This window comes from Trachemys scripta, chromosome 10 (genome assembly GCF_013100865.1).
Source record: "Trachemys scripta elegans isolate TJP31775 chromosome 10, CAS_Tse_1.0, whole genome shotgun sequence".
In the NCBI taxonomy this organism is placed as follows: domain Eukaryota; kingdom Metazoa; phylum Chordata; order Testudines; family Emydidae; genus Trachemys; species Trachemys scripta.
Window position 1 is genome coordinate 82944241 of NC_048307.1, and position 23671 is coordinate 82967911.

Here is a 23671-nt window from a genome sequence, read left to right on the forward strand (position 1 = left end):
CTCTAAGGTGCCACAAGGACTCCGGTTCTTTTTGCGGATACAGACTAACACGGCTGCTGCTCTGAAATCTTTTTACGGCAATCTGTTAGCATGCTGGTCCACTCTGTTCAGGGTACAGAGACTGTGGATTCCTAGAGCTGCTTAGATACATTATATAGCTCTCTTCCCGCCCCCACCCAAGTACTAACTGGGAATAAATTATTTGAAACCTACTATTTCACCAGAACAGCCATTCAAGTAGCCTAATACACACATTAGAGTCTATTTGCACTTAAAAGAAGTGGGAGGTATTAAATCAGCCTCTGGCCAGATAGTCATTGTATAAACAAGAGCTGTTAACTCCTACTTGATAGCAGGGATAGCAAGAGAAAAGAAAACAACCCTACGGTATCATGACCAGCCTGACACAACAGGTTTTAGGTTGGGCGGGGGAGCCAGAGTTCATGACTGTCTGGGCTGGTGTTTGGTTATGTTGCACCAGGGACTTTCCGTATCAGTCTCTCTCTCTCTCTCTCTCTCTCTGCAAAGATGAACTGACGCGCCTGCTTTGCTGCCTGAATTCAGAGATGCTTTCAGACCCATTTAATAGTCATTTAAAATACCTTTGACCAGGGACAGCAGAGGGGGTTGAGAATGCAGAGTGCGGGAGGAGACCGCACTAGCTTTTCTCTTCATGGGACCAGGTTCGACTGCCTGGCTCCTGGCTCCAGTCACAGAAGGAAAGGGTTGGAGGCCTCAGTCTTGCCTGTGAAAGACATTTGCCCACCAATAAAGCCCAGCAGATCATGTGGCCAAATGATCTGGCTGTTCAGGAGAGGCCCTGGGCTGCCGGATCCTGAGTTACCAACCTGGCAACGCTACTTCCCAGCTCCAGCAAAGCCTTCCTGGCCCTGGCTAGCACTGACTCCCCACCACTCCTACGCACACGAGCGAGAGTCCCCGTATTCCCTGACCGGGCCGGGCCTTCAAGTCAGGCTGCGTCTGCCCTATTTGCACAGGAACCCAGAAGTATTTGAAGCTGGGATCCCAGATTGTTTATAATAGAAGCATAGAATCTCAGGGTTGGAAGGTCCCTCAGGGGGTCATCTAGTCTAACCCCCAGACTGATTTTTGCCTCAGATCCCTAAATGGCCCCCTCATGGATTGAATTTACAACCCTGGGTTTAGCAGGCTAATGCTCAAACCACTGAGCTATCCTTTCCCCCAACCTTTAAAACCTTTGTGGCTCATGGGCTAGGTGGCACTCGAAGCAACACCACTACCACCGGTGCAACAGGTTTTACACTGGTGGAGTTACATCAGAGTAGCAAAGCCAGTGGCAAAATCCCTGCTGTCGATAAGGCCACTGTCGGGGTTTTACACCAGGTAGCACAAGGAAACACCGATGATCTGATTCTTCCCTTGCTTGGGCCCTGTCTTTGGGGTTGGCTCTGTTGGAAAGCAGGCGGAGGCTCGCCAAGGGTTATCTGGGATTCCAGAGCAGTAACATCTCACACGTAAGTATCCCACAGAGAGAGAACTGAGCTCCCCAGCTCTGCCCACAGGCCTTCGGGCCACGATGAAAGGATTACTGTGACTTGTTAGGAGACGATGGGACAGGGCCTTAGATACAGTCAAATCACACAGGGTGCAGGGTTGGGCCGGGGGCAGGGGTGTGTGTGCATACAAAAGCTGGTCTTTACACTCCTCTAATTCAGCTATAGCTGTGTGCAGGGCCCGGTCCACTAAATCAACTTAGAGCAGCTGCAGGGCTGCTCCAGCGTGTGGCGGCTGCTAACAGCCCCCGGGGCTCACGTTGCAGCCAGACCTCACCGTCATGCAGGGGTATGCAGGCTATGCGTCTTTTCCTGCTGTGCCAGCAACAGAAGGGAGAGTCACGTTAGAGCCCCAACATCGCCTTACACCCCAAGACCTCCCTGAAGCTGGCTATTGCTGGCGCTAAGCCCAGGCTGTGCTGATGGTTGGGTGCAAAGCAGCTGCACCGCGTGGGTTAATGCGTCCACCTCACAGAATATCGCTCACTGGCATCTGGCATAGTGTGGCGGCCCCCGGCCAGCACTGCAGTGGGAATCCACGGGAATAACAACGGAGCGGCTCAGGCTGCATGGGGCAGCGCTCTGCTGTTGTGAAGGTTGGTGCTAAGGATAAAGAATACTGGATTGTTTCCCCACCTCCGGCCCCCAGACAGTATTTCTAGCAGCCATAGTCTGCTCACTCCGGTGCAAGCCCGTGTGTTAATGAAACATATGAGTCATGGAGAGCATAAGAAACTGTTTTCAGTTGACTTCACTCACCACTTCCTTTCCTCATATTCATCTCTCCCAGCAGCCCACTTATCTTCCCTTTGGAGCCGTGCCCACCATGACTCTCCCCTGATAGGGCCCTATCTCCAACAGGCTCAAGTATTCAGCACCACGATTGCTTCTGAGCTTGCCCACTCACTTCGTCAAGCACGCACAAGTTGTTCTCTGTGGCTAATCAAATGTCAAAACCACCTACCCCTGTGATTTGGAGAGCTCTGAAACAGGAAGACTGTTACCACTGACACAGGCGAGCAGCACACAATCGTCTGGGTTTACGACTGCAGAGCTGGTGTCAGTAATATTTCAGTATTGGTTGAAGCTCCACAAGTGTTTGTCCAGTAACAACTATTTTGCGGTCTCTTTTTATAGGAATGATGACTGTTCAAATCACTGGCAGCGAGGCCATGCTTTTCCACAGCCAAGGCTTCTCTCTCTTCTCAGGCAACCGTGGATTCTCTCTCTGCTGCTGATGAACACTAGAGGGCATTGCAAAACGTTTGGGGGGAAGGGGGGTCACTGACTGCTCCAATAATGCAAGGGTTATTTTTACTGTGCCACTAATCAGCGACTTTAAAAGTAAACCTCTGAAGATTCTGCACCCGGAATTCTGCACCCGGCGCCAAGTTGGCTGGAAAGAGGAGGAAAGCCCCTCTCAGGCAGCTAGCATTATTGGAAACTGCACTCGGAAAGGTAAACAAAGGGCTGGGCTTCCCCGAGAAGTCTGGATGGCAAAATTGTAGTGTAGAGACAAGGCCTTAGGGTAGAGAAGGTAGTATGAACTCAGTCAGTTACTGTAATGGCCTATCTTGATGATCACTACAAAAGTTTTTTCTCTTATTTAATTAGCCTCTTAGAGTTGGTAGGACAACTCCCACCTTTTCCTGTTCTCTGTATGTGTATATATATCTCCTCACTATATGTTCCATTCTATGCATCCGAAGAAGTGGGTTGTAGCCCACGAAAGCTTATGCTCTAATAAATTTGTTAGTCTCTAAGGTGCCACAAGTTCTCCTGTTCTAGTTACTGGATAGTTTCTCATTCTTCCCTCTTTATGCAGGAAAAACAGTTAAAGGCTCCAATCCTGCAACTGGTCAGAAGGTGGAACTGAAATCAGCATAGCTGTTCATGAGGGCAGAGAGCCACCTGCATGGATCCGCTTGCAGGGGCTCCAATCTGTGGTTACAGGTCAGCTTCCCTTTCTTCCGATGGCTCTAACCACACCTGCCAGAGATCCTCTCTCTCTCCCCTCCATGCTAAAGCAACCCTGAGCAACGTCTGCAAAGGATCCCAATTAGTCAGGCCAGACTCACTAATCTCTCACAGTGTGATAGACCCTCACATCCACCAGACGGCTGACATTTATACAGAGGGCTCTAGTTGGGTATTTTTAATTGCCTTGCCAAGGGCAAGTTTGGGGACTAACGAATTCAATGTGCAAACAAACCATTAACATACATTCTCTTCTCACCCCCAGCATTAAGCAGGGATTACTTGGGCACAGGTGGAAGAGACACACTCAAACTTATTTATATATATAAAAAAAACTAATTTAAAAAACGTCAGTTTTTTTATTGTTTCCCCACTCCCGCGGCATTCGCCACAGCAAATCCTGGGGCTTGGTACAGGGAGGAGGATTTGGTCCTTGGAAGGGGGCGTAGGCTGAGTACAGAACGGGACAGGGCGCCCATGAGGTCCCTTGTCTCCAGGACACCGGTCAACTGACTTCAATACTCTGCCTTTGTTTTGGGGCTAGTACCTACCTTCCCGCACAGGGGAGCTGGAGGTGTCATTAACATTTACCAGAAAGCTCTCTGAAGAGGTGAAGGGCCAATTGGCTGAAATAAGAGATATTGGGCTCACTTTCCAGATGTGCCCAACATCTGCCAGGTACAGCTGAGTGTAACCTACAAAGAAGCCGTGTGCAGCTCTCCAGTCCTGGGACCCCTGGCCATTGGTGGACCAGCCGTGTTCTGGTCATGCCATCTGTCACCCAGGAGTGTCCCCTCGTCTGAGGATTCGAGAAGGGGATGGTTGGAGACAGTTTCAGTAGCTGCCTGACACCCAGTGATCCCCTCATGGTGGGAGAATGTCCCTCTGGAGAGCTCCAGCCCCGTTGTCCCAGGGGAGGGGCATGACAGAACCCAAGCCAAGCCCAGGCCTGACAGCCGTGTTCCCACTTTGTTATATCGAGCAAACCTTATACGAGAGCCATTCCTGGGAAATGTTTTTCCTCAGAAAATTGGGTTCTCGACAAGATGACGTGTTTCGTGACCAGGGTCTGCTTTCTGTGAAAAACTGAGACATTTCATCAGAGAAACAAAAACCGAAGAGCTGGTGGATGAAAATGTTCAGGGTTTGGAGGTTTTTTTATGAAAAGTCAAAATGTTCCCACAGAGAACCCGTGCTTCCGAAACAGCTCTGTTGTATCTGTCGGAGCTCAGAAATACCCCCTGATGGCTCCCACGAGGCCTGCGACAGGGGTGCGGCCTCTTGCTGGGGTCTGCTGATGGAATTCAGTTGTTCCTTGGCCACTGCTCCCAGGGTTTCTAGTTATCAATTCATTGTTCTCCTTTCCAGGTACTGCAGGGCCAGGGCCAAGCTGCCAGTGTTGGCTCTTATTTAGTGGCTTCCTCAAGTTACAGGGCAGCAAGTCACTTCACTTCTGGCACCCATGCCCCCAATAAGCACTTTAGGAAGATCTCCCGCTTGCCAGGTAAGCTGATGGGATCTTCCTGCACCTACCATAGTTACTATTTTCAACCTCCAAGGAAAGGATGCAAACCCAACCTCTAGTGTGCCAAGAGCAGCGGGTCTGGCAGGCTGGCCTCCAGCATCATGGCTTATCTCAACTGAAAGCTAAACTCAAGCTGCTCGCTAAAGCCACCAGGGGAAAAGAGAACTTTCCCACTACTTGTGCCCTCTTCCCAGCACATCTTAAAACCTCTGGAAGGATACACAGCCCAAAAGAGGTATGTGGGCTTCTGTTGCTGGTTTTGAAATCTAAGCAGTTCACTCTTCAAAAGCATTGAATCAAATGTAAAGAGTGCGCAACACATCAATCTCCTGCAGCAGGAAGTATCAATTCCTGTTGTCTGCTGTCAGCAAAGCCATTTATGAAGATTCAAGCAAACCATACATACTTTGCGACAATAAACAGATGGAGCCGCAACCCTCCCTAAAATGTCTGTGGTCGGAGAGATCAAAGCACCTGCCTGGCTTCATTTGCTAAATGAAAGGAGAAGCATCAGTGTGAGGAGTCTAGTGTCTGTTTAGTGAGAACTTGTCAGTTGGAGGAAACGGCCTTTGAAGGGTTAAATTCCATCCTTAGCAGTTGGGGTCGAAGAGCTGAGTTCTAGGCTGAGCCTATGTGACCGTGAGACTGTTACCTAATCATCCTGCCTCAGTTTCTGTGTTTGTTTAAGATGGAATGTTAGGAGCACTTAGGAAAGGGATAGAAAAGAAGACAGAAAATATCATAATTCAACTATATGCATCCAGAGTGCGCCCACAGCTTGTATACTGCGTGCAGTTCTGGTTGCCCCGTTTCAGAAAGGATATAGTGGAACTGGAAGAAGTTCAGAGAAGGGCAACAAAGATGCTCAAGGGAATGGAACAACTTCCGTGCAAGGAGAGACTAAAAAAATTAGAGCTGGTCAGTTTAGAAAAGAGACGATTAAGGGAGGATATGATAGAGGGCTATAAAATCATGACCGGTGTGGGGAAAGTGACTAGGGAAGTGTTATTTACCCTTTCCCACAATACAAAAAACAGGGGTTCACCCCACAAAAGTAATGGGCAGCAGCTTTAATACAAACTAGAGGAAACGCTTATTCACACAACACACAATTAACATATGGGACTCATTGCCAGGGGATGTTGTGATGGCCCAAAGTATAACTGGGTTGGAAAAAGAATTAGATACGTTCCTGGAGGATGGGTTCCTCAATAGCTATTAGCCAAGGTGGTCAGGGATGTAACCGCATGCTTGGGGTGACCCTAATTCTCTGACTGCCAGCAGGGGAAGATGGGTACTGGTCACTGTCAAAGACAGGCTACTGGACTAGAGGGACCATTGATCATCACATTCATCTGCCTCACAGGGGCCTAATTCATGAGCAATTCAAATAAGAATCTCAAAGGACTTTGCCAACATTAATCGACTTGGATCTGTGAACATTTTTAACCAGAGGGAACTCATTGTCCTTTCGCCTTTTGCATTTAATACCCTGCCCAGACTTCAATGCAATCGCTGATGTAAGGGTTCCAAATAAAGACCCAGTTGACGCTCTACAGCCCAGCAAACTGTATGAAACGCTTTCATATCAGACACGCAGGGACTTAATTTAAGCCTGAGACAAGGAGAATGTTGTCAGTTTGCTTTTAAAAAAATGAATAGACTTGACTGTTTGACCACCACTCGTGAGAGAATGCCACAGTCTCCCTGTACATTTGGCAAGAGGTCTGACACTTGTCAACTTTAGTTTATAACTGAAGACAACAAGCAAGCTTTCCTGAGAAGAATGATGCATGTGTGTTGAGGTGTTTGTGCTCGGAAGAATGCGTGGCAACAAGAGATCAAGCAAATACTTGGGGTCACTGGATCGTGAAGGGCTTTATATGTTCACCGGGAAGTTTTAAAAGCAGGTTAACCCTTTATAGGGAGCCAATCCATTGCCCGGAGCAGGGGCGAGATATGACCTTGTGGTTTTGTGAACAGCAGCAGCGTTATTGTGGAAGTTTGAACCAGCTGAAGCCTTTACAATACATGACCAGGAAGGCTCCCGAACATGGGATTTAAACAGCTGTGGAACGTATCTGATCAACCTGTGCCCAAGCAAACTAGTGACCATCAGAGATGGGCAGGTTTAGGTCTGAACATAAGAATGGCCATATTGGGTCAGACCACACGTCCATCTAGCTTAGTATCCTGTCTTCCAACAGTGGCCAATGCCAGACAGGGCCGGTGCAAGGAAGTTTCGCGCCTTCCACCTTGCACCTCCCTTCCCCCAAGCCCTGCGGCAGCTCCCCCCCCCCCCCCCCCCCCCCAGGGCCCCCCCCCTTCAAAGAAGGATGTCTTTGAATGGGTGTACAGCCCAGTGATGACTGGTTCTTGCAGTCTGGAAACAACCGCTTCTTACTTCTCTGAACAAATTCAGAGGCTTGGCCCACACTCTTCACCTAATTTTGAAGATAAGCCTCCAGTTCAGGGTTCCCATGACAAGTCCCAGTTCACAGGGATTTTCATGTCAGCCACGCCCAACTGCAAGGGGCCAGACCTGGCATACAATGTCCCAACACACGAGTGAGTTTCTCTCTTTCTGTCTAGTTAAAGAAATCAAGTCCCCCACATTTACTGAGCACAAGCCAGAAGCCGGTGTGCCAGACATGGGTGAGCATGTGCAGTTCTTTTAATCCAAAGTTGCTTTGCTTAAAAAACAAACCAACGCCACCACCACCACGTCAGCCCGCAATGTGAATTAAGGCTACGGGCTCATCCACACAGGGAAATGAACCGGAATAGTTATTGTGGAAGAGCTTATTTCTCAATAGCTATTCTGGTCAATTACCCCACGTAGACAAGCCCTTAGAACAGGCTGGATGAGTCCAATGGCTTTCACTAAGGCTCACTCCTCGCTTGCCTGAGGGGTCCATGACCTCCATCTCCTCCCCCTCTGCAGACTGCCGATTGCCCACTCATCTCAGCCACCATTCCTGCAGCCCTACACAAGCCACTCGGGGCTGCACGTGGGTTTCTTTCCACTTCACCGGATCTGTCCTCTTTCTCCCTTCACTGCCAGCCTAAGGGAGCCCTCAGGAGGAGCTGGCAGCACGTACGTTTAATCTGGGACGCAGCCAGGGCAGGAGGGTGGTTCTGAGCAGGGGCGAGGCAACATAGAACATGGTCCACCCCGGAGCGCCTACTCGTCCTCTTTCCAGCAGCCTCCTGCCACCCACAAATCCTGTCCATTAGCCAGTGCCCTGGGGACATACGCCCAATGATTAGCCAGGTCCCCAGAGCGGACTGCCCTTCTGTCTTCTCTAGGAAAGAGTTTAAAACCAGAAAATGTTGGTTATAAATTTCACTTAGGGCAAAGGCAGGCAGGGGCCAACCTGAACGTCTTAGTGCTTAGGGCCCCCAAGGGCTTTGGGGCCAACAAGGAATGAAGAGCCTGGCAAGGAACCTGTGAGATGGCCCTGACCAAACCACTAACACCGCACTAGCTGAATCCTCATGAAATCATCTCCCGCTCTGAAATGCCTGTGGTTGCATCTCCTGTCATTAGCTTGGACCCGTTCCAAGAGGCCTCTCCAGGGAGCACTCTGGGTTTTTCCAAGTGCAGCCAGGAGACATGTATGTAACTTACCTCCACTTCCACGGGAGGGCGCTCCCTTTTCCCTGCTCAGATGATGGCAAACCTCTGACTGAAGCCCACAGCCGGGAGGCTGTTCCCATTGATGCTGACAGTTCAAGTTGATGTCCAGCTTTAGCTTTGCTGTGGTCCAGGTCACCACCGAATACGGGTTTGGTCATCTCCACCTAGTGCCTAACGAATGCTTGTCTGCATCACTGTGCAGTCTGACCCAGCGGGGCGGGGCGGCTCTACGCAGCAGCCGTCCCAGGCTGGGGAAGATAAGGGTGTTGCAGGCTAGATGTGACATGCAGTGGCAAGGTGTGGCTCTCCAGGTTGCCTGATGGTGCTGTTGCCACCGTTACTAAAACCGAGCATTGGAGCGCTTTTTCATCCAGCAATGGAAGAGCTCTTTACAGAAGCTGGGCAGGTCAGGTGAGCAAGGCGCAGAACCCCCATTCCCTAACCACCAGCCTGAGGTGCAGCCGTGCGCGCACTGACACGTTTGAAAAAGAGGAGTCCAGCTGGGATTCCTCGATCTAAGGCTATAGCTACGCTAGCGCCGTTTTTGTCGGTAAAATTTTTGTGGGTCAGAGGTGTGAAAAACAACCCTTCCCCCCCAGATTGACATAAATTTCACCGACAGAGGCTCTCCCGCCAGCAAAGAGCAGCTACACAGGAGACCTGACAGCGGCACAGCTGTGCGGTCTGCAGTGGAGATGAAGCCTAAGGCACACGGACCAGGGCCGGCTCCAGGCACCAGCGGAGGAAGCACGTGCCTGGGGCGGCACATGCTAAGGGGCGGCATTTCGTCCATTCTGGGCACAGTCCGGGTGGATTTTTTTTTTTTTTTTTGCTTTGGCAGTTCGTGTGGCGGCAATCTGAGCGGCTATTTTTGGGGGGGGCGGGGCGGCGGCAAAAGTGGTAGAGCCGGCCCTGACATGGCCACATTGCTGCAGTATCTGGGCACCTCACAGTCTTGAATGCATTTAGCCTCACAATACCCCTGTGAGTTAGAGCAGTGTTTATCATCCCCAGAGAAGGAAACGGAGGCACAGAGATGCTAAGTGACTTGCAAAGAGTCTGTGGTGTAGCAGGGACTTGAACCGGGGTCTTCCAAGTGGTACTATAACCACTGGACTGGCCTTCTTGAAATAACTTGTGGAACCTAATATGTTCCAGTATTGGTGCTAGAACTAAGCAACTGAGACACCTGCCGAGCCTCCAGCTGCAGAAAACAGGTGCATCACGTCTCCCTCGCTTATTCACCCCATCACTGCCTCCTTGACCTACAGAGCCCTGTGGGGCAGCATTTGGGGAGAAGGCCATTGCTCTTCTCAGGTGCTTTGCCCCCCGACTTTGACACACGTGTCTATCCTCTCTGCACCAGGTAGTCCAGGACAGCCTACGGCTCAAAAAGCAATAGTTATGTTTGCATCTCAATTAGCCTCAAAAATGGTGGCTAGGAGTGCGAAGGATTTTCGGCCTGAAGGCCAACTGTCTGTTCTGGAGAGACAAGGTGGGCAAGCTAATATCTGTTATTGGGCCAACTTCTGTTGGGGAGAGAGACAAGCTTTCAAGCTGCAGAGGGGCTCTTCTGAAGGTCTGGGAAAGGTACTCAGAGCGTCACAGATAAATACAAGGGGGAAGAGACAGTTTATTCTGAGTAGTTAGCCCATATTCTATCTAAGAGACCATTCAAGGTGAAGTGGCCCGTTAATTTTCTGTTCTCTACCTAAACTCCCACATATAGACTGGCTAGACCAGATTTTCTTCCTGTTCACTGTATGTTATTGGGCAGAAATTTACCCTCACGCAGCTGGTCTGGTACAAGGGCCAGGAACCACTTAAGTCCCACTTCAGCCCGTAGGGCTGAACCTCTTAAATGGTTCCAGGGCCTTGGGAGACTTATTTACTTTTTGGATATTGGCCGGGAGCTTCTGCCATCCTCTCCCCCAGGAAATCATCGACTTACTTGGAGCCTGGAATGAGTTTTTCCACAATACATTTTGGAAACAGCAGATCACTTGTGCAGGCCTTAAAAATGTCTTTTTAACCAAAGCAACAATGCCTGTGCATTCAGGCTGTCTACACCACAGCAGGCATCTTGCCAGCCCTCTCTCCTCGTGGAGTATAGTTTAAATAGGTGGCAGAGGTGAGCATTTTAACAATCACGTCAATTATTGTAACCTTTTATGTATGTTAGTATCTTTTTTTTTTTTTAAAGGGCTCATCGTTCCTAAAAATAGCTCCGAATCATTAGTTACATTTAATTGACGGTGCTTGGAATGCAACCTCCACAACACACAAACCAAATGGAAAATGACATACCATCAAATTAATGCTCCCAAACCATGATAAATGACTGGTTAGATGATTAATGCTTCTATTTCTTGGTTTAAGCGAGAATGATGCAGCTTGGGTCTAGCATTTATCTGCGTTATCTGTAAAAGGTCACTAGTGTCCTTGAAATAAATAGGAATATTACCCTAGCATTATGCCTCTAAATATGCTGCAGCCTCCAGCATCTGCTGAAACATCAGTTCCCACATCTCTTCAAGACGAGCGAGAAAGGTGCTGAAAGCAGGAACGTTACAAGGCCCCATCAAACAGAATGACTAACTAGGAGAACGCAGGAGATCAAAATGCTGCCTTAGCTGCATCCCAGGCCTCAGTCAGCACACAACGCAGCTCAGTTCCTTCATTACCACAGGTAAAAGCAATAATGACCCACACCGAGGTCTCTTTTGGCTCCATTATTATTGACGTCTCAGGCTGTCTCCGAAAATCATTCCCTGATGATACGTCTGTGGAAATTGGTTGTCAGACCAATAATTTATTGGATTGGATTTTTGACATCTGAGAGAACTCATTTCTACACTGACTATTATATTAAATTGTTAAAAGGCATTTCTTTAATAGTTTCAGAATATAAACTTTTAATGGGCTTTAGTCGGCTTGCTGCTCCTCACCTTGAAATGGCTCAAATTCTCTTTTAGGTTCAAAGTATTCTGGCTCAAAAGACACCCCACGTCATTAGAGATAATTGACTCTGTGTGTGTGTGTGTGTGTTCAAAGGAGGCCAAGCAATCAATGAGCGCAGAAACTGAACAGCCCCGTTCCCACCTGTGCCAAGAGTGGATTGCACAGGTACGGGTCCTGCGGATCTGAAGGGAGCTTGGCTCTTCTCTTTTACAAAGAAGATTTTCCCTTTTCTGAAGGGGAATATGTAAATACAGATGTACCCAGAGCAGATTAAAGTAGTTCTTGGTGATGCCATGCTCATTGATGATTAAACCTACAAAGCAAGATCAATGAGGTATGCAAAACATCCTGCATTCACCTGTGCGGCCCAGGGTTTTGGTAGCTGGTTCCAACAAGAGCTGCTGCGTGGAGATTAAAGTCTCTCTTGTTTAGCAGCAGGGAAAATGCAAATGTTCTTCAAACAAGCTGTTAATTGTTAAGCCACATTATTTAAAGGTAATAATCACCGGAACACCTTGTACTGCTCAGCTGAGAGACCAAAAGTTCTCTCCGGTCACAGACTCCAGAAAGAGAAGGATGGGTCTTGTTTACAGCCTCTGTCGAATGAAAAATATTTGGCACAGACGTGGGGCCCGGGGAAAGAAAGGAGGTGATGGAAGCGTGAAACAAGGGGTTAGCCGGAAATGGCACTGGCCCCCCTGCTTTTCCTGCTCACCTCCATTGCTTCAGACCTCCTCGCAGGAGCTGAAAAACAACATGTCCTCCTTGGCCAGTCTTGTCAAGTGCTGAGCCATCGGTTTCTGCTGGCGCAAGGGCCGATGCTGTTGGCTTGGCCACCTGCTGGTGGGTTCCTTGACTCATGGCATCCTGATGAGGAGGAGAGTGTTCTTGGCTAATTGTTACTGGAGCATGGAGGAGCAGAGTGTGCTCTGCCCTCATGTTATGCTGTGACACAGACTTGCAAAATGTAGACAGAGATCCAGATCAGGATCCACATTTTCTTAACATTCAAAGGTTTTTGGCTCTGGGGTTTTGGTTTGGGCCCAGCTCTAGTGGCGAAATGAATAATCACACGAGGAAGAAGGAGCGAAAAAGGAATATTGACAGTCCTTGCAAAACCAGCAAGAACCAAACCGTACACTGGCTTCATAAACTCTGAAATGAGGTTATTCCCCCCTAGAACAGTCTTTTGAACAATGGCTTTCCATTTTAATTTTCAGGAAATATAATCCTGTCCCAGGAAAACTATACAAAGCTCAGCATGTGAATTTGGAGGTTCCCCAACTCTCATGAACCGTTGTGGGCCTGGAGAATGTACCAAGCTTTTTGAGTTCATGCTTATATTCCTGGCAACAAAAACACTTTCTTCCAGATTTTGGAGGCCTTTGAGAGTGGCCTGCTATAAAAAGATCCCTGTGCACGTTTAAATCACCTCCTGTAATTCTGACTCCCTGGCCCATATTTCTTTTAATTATTCTCATAAATGTTTTATTCTTAGACCACTTTCGTAGTTTTCTGCAGCTTAAAGGGCTTTTTCTTAAATACATGCTTTCCTGTTGGTTGTAGAGCTGCAGTCTTATAGCCGGAGCCCAAAGCAAACCCCAATAGCCAAGTGCCCCCCCCCCCCCCCCCCCCCCCCCCCCCTATCCCAGAACCCTGGGGAGGGTCTGACCCAGATTCATGTCCAGATCTGAACTCTGGCACCTGAGCTCATCTCAGACAGAGCCAAGGCCCCAATCCAGCAAAGCATGCCCCCAGCGTTGATCACATGAGTAGACCCTTCACGAAGAGACATGCAATGGGCAAGGCTTTGCTCTCCGTTAGCTCAGTGTAAGTCCGGAAGAACGCAGATAAAGTCAGTGGCATTACCTTGATTTATAGAGGCATAAGTAAGAGCAGGAGGGGGCCTAATGAATTTGGGGGCCTCAAGTTCCCAGTTGATGTATCTATCCGGCAGAACAAACTGGGCGGTGGCACATCAGGACTGGCACCTTTTATGGCCCCAAGGGCCATGGGGAATTAGCTAGCCTCTCGCACAGGCAGGGTGACAGAGGCTTGTGCTGTCACTGCCGTGCTGTACCTATACAGCGGGGAGATAGGGTCCTTCAGTGCCCAGTCCAGCACTTCACACACGTATGTACACACCCAGCTAAATTCAGAGTATTTCTCCACGTGCTCCCTCTTGCCAAGTTCTTGGGCACACCCAGCCCTGCTCTGCACCCGTTCAGGGACTCCCGGCTCCCCTGACGCTCCTTCACTCGGGTGCCCGTTTGAAACACACCGCCTCTCTCCTCCTACCCTGAATCGACTCGGGACACAGCCTCATGGCGAAGGCCCATTGGGCTCCAGCGCAGCTTTGGTCATTCTTCCTGGTGGAGATGGGCATGTTCCCCTTCGTTCTACCCCTCTCAGCGTGGGGGGGCAGGTGGATTAGGTGCGGGGGCAGGTTGTCTTTATTTCAGCCATTGCTGCATATAAAAGCAGAACCCACATTAGCACGGTCGGTCTCTCTGTCCCCCTCTAGTGGCTAGACTACGTCTCGAGGCTGTTAACTGCCACCACGCTCAAGGACTTGGTCCTTCAGCTCATTCGGTAGAAGCCTGTGCTTCCTGAACAGAGGTCCTGAGGCCAGTCCCCATGGACATCATTACCGTGGAGATGTCAGCAATTAAGTGCAGAGACATTCCTCCTTCTCCAGATTCACACACATGCCGGAGGCAAACTCCTCTGTAAAACACTGACTAGGGAAAGCAAAAAGCCAATGCTTGGTAACTCATTCAGCGCTGTCTGTCAACGACACATAATTGGGAACACCTTCCCACAGGGCACAGTGTCTAGAAGACAGTCACCCCTCAGTGCTGGGATTGCTATTGATATGGGCTTGGTCAGTGCTGTGGCCGTGTTAGTGCTACCAAACGTGAGACCCGGCTTCAAGCCTTGCCTTGGCCATCAGTGGCAGGAAGTGCCGTGGAGACAAGGGAGGAGCCAGCGAGTCGCGAGTCCCTCGGCAACAACAGGGATGCTGCATGGTTGAGTAGGAGCCTCGTTAATGGAGTTCTGAAGGGAGCAGAAGTACAACCCTGCTGTTCGGAGTGGGATGTGAAGTGGTCTGTATGCAGTGAGAAGGGGAAGGAATATGGCGTGTGCGTGTATAAAATAAGGCCCTCTGACTAGACTCAGGTTTAGCCCACATCCCAGTTGCTGGGGGCCCAGCTTCCGAACCCCATCATGCTCCCCTTCTCATGCACTGAAGTACAATCCGTGAAAAAAAAAACTTGGCAAGATTGTAATTAAGCTTATGAACAAGAGCAACATGTCTGTGTTACGGGCTTGGGAAATGCAGTAGGCCAGTATCAGGCCTAAGCCTTTCTTCTTTCCTGTCCCTCAGCTGTCCTCTCTGCTGGGATACAGAACAGAGTTTAATCTTTTCAAGGCTTTGATCTAGCTCTCTCTCTTATACAGAGTGCAGGCCGAGAGACCCAGTGCCACAAAGTCACTCAAGGAAAAATATCTACTAACTCTCTCTCTGTATATAAATACATAACAGTGTACTTAAAACCCACAAAACAATTGCGTGTGTTGTCAATGTAACTCTTTGAAGATAACACTTTCCGGGTGCTCTCCCCAAGCGTTAGTACTTCTTACTGTCACAAGTTTAGTCCAAGCTATAATTATGCGTGCACACATGTGTACAATCCCCTAGTGCTCTTCTCTGGGTGGATTTCCCCTTCCCAATCCCTAAGGAATGGGGTGAAACCCTCTGTAGGTCATGCCAGCTCCTTAAAGGTGAAAAACAAGGGATAATCCCGCTGTCTCCTTCAAACTCCCCTTAAGTCTTTGCAACAACAGTCTGCAATTTGCTCAGCTTGCAGAAAGTGTAGTCTGCTTCTCCAGCGAGGTGAAGGAGCCTGCGATTTAGATCCAACAGAACTGGCAAAGTCCCTGGAACACAACCCTTAAGCAGACTTTTCTGGGCCTGTTGCTGCTCCACCATGGAGTTCTTCAATCTGGCTCCTCCTCCTCCTATTTATAAACTCCTCTTCCTCCCTTCCAGGTCCCAGAGTGACTGGGTGTGTCCTGGCAGGCTGCTTGCCCACAATGGAAATAATCTAAGTATTGTCAAACACCTAGACCGTGCCACACCCATTTTTGGGGTGATTCTGGCCCATCCCCGCTCAGCTCTGCCAGGTCTGCAGGCAGGCAGAGCCCTCCAAAATAAAACCAAGAGCCATTTCTTCCCTTATTCACAGTGCTAAATGCTGCAGTCCAAGGATGTGGGCTACATAGGCATCTCCTGAGTCTCCCAGTGCCCTGACGGCTGCCTAAGCAGAGGCCTTAGAAAAAAGGGTTATATATTGTCAAACTGGGGTGGGACCAATTGCCTCATACCCTTTCTCTGGGAAGGCCCAAGTCTGTGGGATAAAGCACCGCTCACCCCAAACATTCAAAGATCACGAGGCAGCCCTCAAAGAACCAGGAAGGGGGCTTCAAATCATGAGTTTTTAACAATTGTAAATGTTGGGTTCGTTTTATTTGTCTTCTGGTTCCTGAGCCCCTGGGACACACCTGGGTCGGGTTTTCAAGCTTTTCTCCCTAATTATGAAGGCTAGAAACTTACTGGGGTTTTTAAAACGAAAGTTGAGAGTCTCATGTATTCACATGACTCCTGGAGTAGGGGCTAGCAGAAAATCACCCAAATAGCGGGATCAACTTGTGAGAGTTGGCCACACTGAGCAAGGGGGTCTGCTGGTGTCGGCATGATGTGTGTATAACGCTGCTGAAGAGCTATCAAACCAGGTGGGCTGCAGATTGCTACCACTGCCTCTTGCTGATCATTGTCCCCTGCCATTAGCTTTCCCATGTCATGTATGTTCCGTTTGTTTCGTTCCTGCTTTAAGATACACTGATGAAAAAAGCTAAGAGCTGGGCATCATTATCACTATTATTCTGTACATCTTACTGTACTGCAGGCTTTGTGCATTGGGATGTCAGTCTGGGTTGGCCTGCTCTAGAACAATGGTTGTTTCAAATGGCCAAGAGAGACGTCATGAAAACACAGGTGCTCACCTGTCAAGCCGCTCTTCCTCCAAAACTCATTGTGCTGCCAGCTTCTTGCTAAAATCATACTTGGTTCCTAATATCCGCTCGCCATTTTGGATGCTCTTGGACAACACTCTGTAATTCTCTTGTATTTTCTTTTCAGTTCAACCACACAAGGCCCATTGTATCTGGTTAAAAAGAAAAAAGTGGCAATCCGAGTCTTGTATTAAATCGGCTCAAGTCCTGTTCCCAAGCAGTTTATTGTTAGCACAATCATTCTGATTTTCTTATTGACTCATCATACATCCTGTATAATGCCCAGGATGACACCACATTTCACAGGCTGGAAAGTCCCTAAATACGTGGCTTAGAAAGTCAGAAAGCAGAGCTGACGGCTCAGGGGATCAATGATGCTATCTATAAAAAGTCCTTTACTTCTAGGGTGACGGCTCAAATTCTACCTTGATTGGAGGGGACTGAACGCTTGTCACTCTCGGATGCTGGAAATGACTCTGGTGGACACACACATTTTAGCAAAGTGGTTAAGAACGGGAGCAAACTTGGATCAGGCCCTTAACACTGAAGCTGGACATGTGGCAGATTTCACAAAGTAGCACAAAAGCCGTTTCATCAATAGTAAACGTAGCTGGGTATTTGGGTTACCCTGACCTTAGAAGACCCTTTTGCTGAAAGGCAGATATAAATTGCCATTCGCAGAGTGGCAGTAAACAACCAAATCCCCGTGACGCCCGTGTCATGTCCAGAACACCACATGGCTGCATGTCCCTGTATCGTGTACTTGCATCATCTGCAAGACTTTTAATAAGAGCACAGAATTCCACTTACAGCCAAGATCCTTGGGTCAGCTTTTCAACCCTTATTTTCCTTTTTGGGTTGTTCCCCCTATTTCAAGTATTCTGGGGGGTGTCTGGCTTTGATTAACACATGCTACAAGCACAGTCTGGAAAACCCTTACGTTCACCCACAAGCCTGACTGGGCTTGAGGCAGGAATCACTGGATGAAATCCTCCCGCCCGTGCCATGCAGATCAGCTCAGATGATCGCAATGGCCCCTTCTGCCTTAAAACAGACGCCTCTCCGTTGGCCGAGTCCCCTCCCATATCTGCAGAGGCAAGTGTTTGTACGTGTGTTGTCTGGTTGGATTTGGGTAGAGGGCGAACGTTTGAGCTGTGATGCTTCAGGGACCCGCAGCTTTTCAAAGGGCTTGCATAGTGCCAGGAGGTGCAGTAAGAAAACACGACTACTTCTCTGTCAGGTAACTGTTGTTCAGTGAGGTGTATTCCCCGTAGGTGTGTGCGCCCAGTGCACCGAAGCTGGAGAACTTAGCCTAGCAACACCAATAGGGGCGGGACTTGCGCCCTGTGGCCCTCCCCCCTCCCCAGGCCACATAAGGGCAGTGCCACCTCGACCCCCTCAGTTCCCTTCACCCCAAACGTTAGGAGAACAGCCTCTGCTGCAGAGGGGATGGAGGGTGGGTTGTGGAATACACGTCCGCATCACAGCTCAAAGAACAGCTACAGCACGGGTAAGGAACCGTTTTTTCGTCGTCGAGTGGATGCAGCCGTGTATTCCATGTCGGTGCCTCCCAAGCAGCACGAGCAGGAGCTGGGGCTCAGAATCTATTGCCTGCGCTACACTAGCAGGAGGGTTCGAACTAAGATACGCAACTCGAAGTATCTTAGTTTGACTTACCTGGCCGTCCTCACGGTGGCAAGTCGACCGCCGTGGCTCCCCCGTCGACTCCACTTACTCCTCCTGCCAAGGTGGAGTACGGGCGTCGATTTGGGGATCGATTTATCGTGTCTAGATGAGATGCGATAAATCGATCCCCGATACATCGAACACTACCGGCCAATCCGGCGGGTAGTATAGACGTACCCTATGTAAACAAGGACTGCAGGATTGCCGTCCCAAAGTTCGCCTCGCGAGCTGGATGCAGTGGCAATGGCACAGTGGGTTGTGAACGTACGTACAGAGGACCAAGAGGCTGCCCTGCAAATGTCCAGTGGCAATGCCATCGACGTTGTCAGAGCCCTCGTGGAATGAGTTCGCGCCTTTGAAGGGGCGCAGTCTGAGCTGCCTTGTACGCCGTCACGACGCGGGAAGTTACCCTCCTGGAGATCGTCTGTGAAGAGGCTGCTCGCCCCTTCGTTCAGTCCACATCTGAAACACACAAATGAGAGGAAAGTGGAAAGGGTTAGTCCTACCCCGGCAAACAGCCAAAGATGGCCTGACATCCAGCGTGTGAAGATGCTGCTCATCTAGGCTTGGCTGCGGCTTAGAGGAGAACACGGGTAGATATGTAGCTTGGGTCAAATGAAGCTGAGAAACCACTTCAGAGAAAAGCTTAGCCACCGGGTTCCTTGTCTTTGGCAAATGGCGTGGAAGGAGGTTATTTTCCATTTTGATGTTCTGCAGCAAACCATTCACTTCCGCCGCTCTGTCCACTCGAGATCTCAAAGCCCCTTTGTTTCATTAACACCTTACCACAGTCCTGGGGGTAGGAAAATATTATCCCCCTGCAACCACAGAGAAAACCAAGGCACAGAAAAGACTCAAGCCAACATTTTCCAGCCTGGGCATCTAGAGTTGGAATCCACATTTAGACGCCCTGTGAAGAGTGGCCAGATTTGGCAGAGCTGTGGAGCGTCCCCTGAACTCAAACATGGACCTTAGAATGTGCCACAGCTCTGAAATAAATCAGGCCCCTCATCTCAGTGCCTCACGATGGACCAAGGGCCTCACTTTGGGCACCCAGTTTTGGAAAGTGTGGCTTAGATGATTGTCCATGGTCAGGAACAGATCCCTTTCTGCTGGCTCCCCGGGCCGCGATTCGATCCCCATGTCTTCTGCCCCGCTTTCGGGACTTGGATTCATGTCGAAGCAATCAGCAGACGAGCCCAAGTGGCCTGTTGTCTTCTAATTTAATACTTGGCTCTTGCTCAATGTTCCTCGAAACACAACTGCCGTACCAAGAGAGTGCTGCTCAGCTGCAGAGAAAGCGGGCATGGCTGCTGAGGAGACGGGCCCAGGCTGGTTCACCTGGGGGTCTTTCCCCACAAATCTTGTTACGTTGCAAGTACTAGATCAGCCTTGGCTGGTTCTCCTGAGAGGACAGGCTACCGCTGCCTCGCAGGCATTGACACTCACCCTGCGGCTGGCGTTTCGCACACCACGCGGACGGGCAGTCAGCCTGTGACACAGAGTCCAGGCACAGGCATTTGTGCTCTGAGTCACTCCGCAGGGACTGGCATGTGAAGTCACTTAGCAGGGACACCTGCTGGCATGTGAAATAGCAATAACTGAAATATCCCAAAGGGAGTCTAATCCAGTCCCTCTCAGACGAGGCTGCCTGTGTTCCCTTTGCTGTCCCCGAAGGTATCTGTGCCTTAGCTCCCAGCTCCTCTCCTGATTTTCCTCCTGAAGTTCGTACGCAGTCCTGATTCCGGTCGACGTCACTGGGCATTTTGCCTGAGTAAAGACGCAGAGTTCACCAAAGACCAGGAAAGTGACTGTACAGTCACCTGACGCGCTGCCCCGAAAGACGATGGGCTGTGCAGAAGTTCTTGCTTAAGCACCAAGCGTTTGGGTAATTTGGGCAGTTAGCCTCAGTCCAATTACCATTCCTATGCTGGTTTTCACTGCCCTCGTCTGGTCTGTTTGAAAGCTCCCCCACTACACCAGCCCTTCTTGACTGGCCAGACTTGGACACTGATAAAGAAGGGAACTCAGACATGGATTTTTGGCCACATTTATGGCTTTTCTGCAGCCCTAAATTTAACCCAAATGGTTTGCGTTTCCAGCCTTTCAGTAACTCAGCCCTACGCAGTTCAGGGGTTACTTTGCCTGTGGGAGCAAAATGATTTTTTCTGGAGGCCTGATACTGATCCAAATACACCTAGGACCAAATTTTCCAACTTTGTGGCCTCTTAGAGTTGCACCGGTAATTTTGCACCCAAGCCAAGACCTGCATTTGCCCCCATAAATCTGGCCACTCTCAGGTTCAGAAGCTCCATAGATACATGGTATCTGCAGGAGTGGTGGCAGACACTCATGCAGTCACCACTGGGAGATACAACTTTAGAGGCCAGGTTAAAAATCGGGCCCTTTATATTAAACCAAAGACTGAAGGGACCCAACCTAAGAAGGAAGACCATTCTGCCCATGCAGTGCAAATAAAACAATGTCTTCCTCCCAGACAGGCGATGAGGCGCTGACTAAAACAGGCCCTTTGGAAGTGGATCTATCCCAGTGTATTGTGTAATCTAGGGGATGGCAGGTCCTGGGTCACAGGGACAACAGAACGTGAGCCGAGATGGCGACTGGAATTTCTAGCCCGGATGAGAAATCAGCCAAACGCTGCCCATACAAGCTGCAAGCAACTGAAAGACGTGCCAGGGCTGAGAGACCAGCAGAAGAGGTGACAACGCTGGGCATCTGCCCCTTTGAGCGCTCTTAGCGCAAACTGGTGCAGCATGTCTACAAGGGCATCACCCATGTCCTGGTGTCAAAAGAATGCCATGTGCTTTCAATGACAGGAACCAGAGGTTATTCCCGGCACAGCGCGCAGGGGAGAACAGTCACAGACATTGCACAGAGCTCTCTTTCTCCCGCCTCGTTTCTGCGGGAACAAGAAAGGCTGCGGGCTCCGAATTGACCATGTTGGTTTCTTGAACGGCGAGGGAGATCTCAGTGGATTTTACAGCCACAAGGTTTCTTTGTCACAGACTAGCCAGGTTGAGAAAAAGCCCTTTGACACTCAGCTCAAGACCATTTTTCGTTTAGTCTCCTTGACGAAAGGCGAGCTTTTGGGCTGCTGAGGCTTTGACAGCTGATCCTGCTCCCACCTGAACCTTTCTCTGACGCTTATCGGATCCCAGCACAGCCAGGAAAATAACAGCACGAGGGTCCCGCAGTTTGTCCCGGGGGCTTCCGGGCAACACCGCCACTGAAAATATTCACTCCAGGTGAGCCCATTATTTTAGAGCTGAAAATAAACAAGGAGCGCTGGGAAGCAAAGACATTTTCTCATCTCCTGCAAGACCTGTTCTCATCTGGACCCTCATCTCCCCACGGGCAGAGGGAGTCACAGCTCTGTGAATTTAGAATAAGCTGGGAAAATAACAGGTTGTTTGCTGAGTGTATTTTTTTTTTTTTTTTTTTGGATAACAAAGGCTTTTCAAAGGAAACAACAGTTTTTCATGGAAAATGTTGATTTCCTTTGAACTTTCTGAAGAAAAAAAATAAATTTTTGGAGTGTTTTGATTCTTGTTTTAAACAAATGCCCCCAAAATGTCCACAGGAGCTTTTGGGAGGTGGGGTGGGGGAATTAAAAACAATATTTCTGTGAAAAAAATTGGCATTTTTTGACCAGCTCTATGTCCCTTCCCCACGGAACCCGCATCCCCCATCACACTGGGCTCTGCGGGGTGCCAACTCCGCAGGTGTGGATGGGGCTAGAGAGACAGCTGGGCCCTTTCAGGTAACCCCCTATAACAGCCTAAGGCCAAAGGGACTTAGACACGCTTCCCCCTTCATGGTGCAGGTCTGCCCTTCAATAACACGCTAGCGTCTTCTGTATCAGAAGGGCCTCCAAAACCTCTCCCCATTTGCAGACTGTTAGCAAAACCCTGCCCTGAGATGTGTGAGAGCAGGGGCTGTGCTGCAGAGCCGGATGGCAACCTAGCACTCACCAGGTTGGAAGACTGGCCTCACAAGGGCGCTCTCTGCTGTCCTGGGGCAGGGCCAGGCCCCTGGGATCCCAATGCCCGTGCCATAGTGTGGCTGGGACGCTCACTGCTCATCTCAAGGTGCACCGCCGCCTGCCCTGAGTCATCCTACCACGCGCCAGCAGGATGTCCTCTGAGTGGCGCCCAGCAATCGGGATGGGATTGAGTCTGTCATTCATTCTAAGATATGCCCATGGAAGGGCTGATCCTGCTCTCGGTAATAGGACAAATTCCAGAGCAACTCCACTGGCTTCAGCAGAGCGACTGTGGCTCTGCATCTAGCCAGCTGGCTTTCCCCATGCACTTAAAGAGACCAGAGCTGTCCCCGGATCTCCTTTCTTTCTGGGAAGACTGGAGTTTCGGGACGGGAGGTGTCCATTTAAGCTCTCAGCTCAGCAAAGCCGTCAGCATCCTATTGAACTCAATGAGATTTACAGGTGTGCCTAAAATCAATCACCTGCTTAAGAGCCCGGCTGAACTGGAGCCTAATGGACCCCGAGTAGAGCATCTTTCCCCTGCGATGATGCAAGCGTATGAAGCAAGCAGCCAGTGCTAGTCACTCCGACTGCAGCACCACTTTTTGCCAGTTTGAGGCTCTTTACTAAACATTTAAAGGAGTTTTCTTTTCCTGCATCAGGCATCTGCAGCCGTCCTTCAAGGAGGAAAGACGTATTAATCAAAGCTTCCCTGAAATTAGACACAAGATTTCGGTTAATCGAGTACAAAGTATTAAATCACCAGCCGAACTACTCGCCTGTTACTTTTGCAAGGAATTACACTTCTATAAAATTAAACAGCATGAATCTTAAAGATTTACACGGTGCTTTTTAAACAGTTTTCAGTATATTTCAATAGTTAATAAAACCAAATGCTGCTTTGTGTAAAAGGCAATAGATTACAATCTAGTGTATTTTACTAGCACTCAGTGTGTCCATCCAACACCTAATACGTTAAAGTTGGAATCTATGAAAAGCACTTTGTGGAGATTAAAAGCAGATTTATCACAGATGTGCCTCAACATTATGCTTGGCTTGAACCATTAGACTCCTGGAGTTTAAAGGTTAGACTTTAATGACTTCAAGGAAATCAGTTACTTTTTAAAAAGCTTTCAATACATAACAAAGATACTAATGCCATTTACAAAAATAAGAAAGGTTTTTTTAAGAACCATTCACAGAATGTCTGAGTGGAACACTTTAATGTCTGCTTTTTATAATAATTTGAAAACACATGTATGCCTAAA